We start from the raw sequence: 3,671 nt of genomic DNA on the forward strand, positions 1-3,671 counted from the left end.
TGAAATAACAACAAATACGACGTCTTCAACTATATACATAAATAATCTATGTATCAGAATTGAAATAACAACAATTGATACTTTATAACTTTGTATAAGAATATGAAAATTGACAAAAATATGCAGATTCAGAAAAAAAAACTTTACCTTTGGAAGACAAGTCTAAGTCAAACATATACATAACACCGAAAAAGTATCTGAACAACATTAGTTCCACATCCACCATTAGCACTGCTAGTAAAATCGCGATAAAAAATCTCTCAAAGAGTGTCACTGTGGTAGATCTGGAATCCATATCATTTTCTGCCACGAAGCAATCGTAATCCTGATCGAAAGATAGGTGAAAGATATTCGAAAGAGAAGAATCAATAGGAATGAAAGGGTTAACAATACTAGAAAGAGAGAGGGGAGAAGAGAAAGACACGTCGATTGTAGTTCCTTTTTGTTGAAAAGTTGATGTTTAGCAATTTAAGAAGAATGCGTTTGTAAATTCAAAATTTGAAAATCGCTTGTTTGAGGTTCCTTGATTTTAGACTTTCTTTGAGGAGCATTAAGCGTAAGAAAAGGATAGGTGAGGTATGTAATTATATTTGGAGAGAGAAAGTGTCAAAAAGGAATTTTTATAATTACTGTTGATAGTTGAGATTTTTTGTGATAGTACAAACTTATGTTGTATATCTAACTAATTTTTTCATTTATTTATTCATCTCTCTTTAATTAGTTAATGAGAAGTGTGATCTTTCTTCAATAAATAAAATGTGTATTGAGGATTAAACAAAGAAAATATATTCAATTGTGTTATGATTTTCTAAAATGACAAGTTTTGGGAAATATTATCTTTAGTAAGGATGACAAATATTTAGTAACATAGAGACTAATAAAAAAAGATTTTCTTATTAATTCATTTTAACAAATCAAATAATTTATTATTCTTTCAATACTGTATTTATCATTTAATAACGACATAAAACAATTTAGGTAATAGTAATCAAAATTTGATTTTTAAAGAATAACTAATAAGAATAATTTAAAAAAATAAATTATTAATAAATATTTTTTTAAGATAAGTGTCAAATCCATGCTAATCATGTAAAATAAAATGGAGAGAATATTTATTATGGCTCTATATTTTATGATGCAATTTGTATAGATAAAGTTTAACAGAAACATAAAAATTTATAAGAAAAATTTAACATTTATATGATTATAATCTTCCTAAAATTTATAGTCTTATATTTCATGGTATTTCCGTGACTATAAACTTTTTTTCTTAAAGGATAAAACAAAATTTGGTTAAATAACTTTCAAAAGTTTGTTTAAATAGTTTTTCATCTCATAATCCTTAAAATTTATACTCTTATATTTCATGTTGTGTGTAATCATAAACGAGTATTTTTTAAGGATTAAACAAACAATTAGTTAGAAGTTGCATACAAGAGCTATTTCTTTTTTTATGGTCCAAAAGGACCAGTATTTATTTATTTATTTATATTCTTGGACCAAACTTTACGCTGCCAACTGTCGTCGTCTCTGCTTTTTGTTCAATATATAAAAATATAGGTTGCTTAGAACGAACGCAGAAGTTGCAACACTGCAGCAGTTTAGTTTAGCATGCTGGGACCCTTTCACGGGATGGGATATTAGAGAGAAGTATCTATTACCCTAAATTTGTCACATTTTATTCATGGTACCTTTGATCTTTAACTTGTCGTAAGTATATTTTTAACTTTTTATTTTGCAACATCGCGTGATTCTTTTTTATTGACATGATAAAATGTTCGGTTTCACATTCCATCACGTGCATGATGGAGTGATTTTTGGGCCAAATCAGCATTTTCAATGATTAAAAAATAAAAAAAAAAATTTTTTCTTTAATTTTTTCAAAAAATTCAACCATCCCTCTTCCTATTTAACTTTCAATCTAAAAAAAAAAATCATCGAACCCCAAAAATATTAAAAGAATTGATTATTTTAATATTTGATGCTTGCAAGGAATGAAAATTGTTGGAAACCATGTACAAATTTGGGTAATTTATTTGTAATGTAGATTAGTTATGACTATATGCAATTAAGTGTTTGATTTATATTTATCAGTAAAGCTAGGAGTTTTCAGTTTCAAAGAGTTTAGGCCTTTTATTAGTTGATTTTTGGAGATTAATTGATTATATCATAATATATATGGATTATTTTTGTAATTAAATATTTTTTTTGGGGGGGGGGGGGGGGGGGGGGGAGGGGTTCCCTCAAATACCATATCAAATACTAAGTTTCTTAAAATAATAATTTAACATAAACTTATTGGATTATCGATTTACCCAATAACCCAGTAAAAAAATCAAAATCGAATCAATAACCTAATAATTCTTTTTTTATAAAATCGTTAACCCTAGAGCGATAAATCAATAACATTTTTATCGGTTCAATTTTTGTACACCCTTAACTTAAATTACAATTCTTACTCTGTTAATTATAATAAGAAACGTATTTGTGCAGGTGAGTCTCCTCAAAATCCTAATCGAAACACTAATCGAAAACTACTATGAAACACTAATCGAAAAAAAATAATTTCATATTTTTAACACACACCAAAAAATATAAATTTTTAGATAATAACTTACTTGATCGACGGAAATTCAACCTTTCACTTTGGAGTAAGGAAAACTAAAAAATATAATCTTTTTAGCGAGAAATCGGATAATTAAGGGTAGAAGTGGGTTATTTTGTAATATATGATAAATATAAGGAAAGTGAATGGTATTTATCCACGTGGACAGTCACATCAACACTTTTTTTCCACGTGTACGGGCGTGGTTTACACGCACTGATCCATCAGCAAAAAAGGGCCACGCGACGTTGTAAAACAACAAGTTCGGGGGTACTTAGGACAAGTCAAAGTTCAGGTGTACCATGAATAAAACGTTACAAGTTCAGGAGGGATAATCGATACTTCTCTCTAAGATATTATAAGCAAGCAAATATTCTTTATGGTCTCTTCAATTTTTTTCTCTTTATTCATTTTTTTAACACGAAAAAGCTAGATAGGCTCGGGTTTTATGTATTAAAAGAAAGATAACTACATGACTTAGTAAATATAGGTTTTTAATTATTTTATTTAATTTAAATTTCAATTAATTATAATTTATAACTCCACCTTACCTATTAATTATTCATAATTACGATTCATAGCATCTCTTATTTATTTTTTCTTTTTTTTTTTATTTTCTTGAACTGTCTTTTTTTTTTCTTTTCCAATTTTTTCTTTTCCTTTTTTGTTCTTTTTTATTCTTTTTTTTATGTACATTATTTTTGTGGATGTTGTATCTATGTTAGTTTTATCATGTTTCATGCTTTGAATACTTTTGTATATTGTCCTGTGTCTTGAGCTGGTGGTCTATCAGAAACAACCTCTCTACTTCTTTAGAGGTAGTGGTATGGACTGCGTACATTCTACATTCCCCAGACCCCACTAAGTGGGGATAGACTGGATTTGTTGTTGTTGTTGTTTTTGTTCTTTTTTTTTTTCCTTTTTCACTTTTTTCTTTTCGATTTTTCCCTTTTTTATTCTTTTCATTTTTTCTCTTTCATTTTTACTTTTTTCTTTTGTATTTTTCTCTCATTTTTTTTGTTGTTGTTGTTGTTGTTGTATTTTATATGTTATATTTTTTTTTTAT

The sequence above is a fragment of the Capsicum annuum genome, chromosome 1 (assembly GCF_002878395.1).
Source record: "Capsicum annuum cultivar UCD-10X-F1 chromosome 1, UCD10Xv1.1, whole genome shotgun sequence".
NCBI classification, from domain to species: domain Eukaryota; kingdom Viridiplantae; phylum Streptophyta; class Magnoliopsida; order Solanales; family Solanaceae; genus Capsicum; species Capsicum annuum.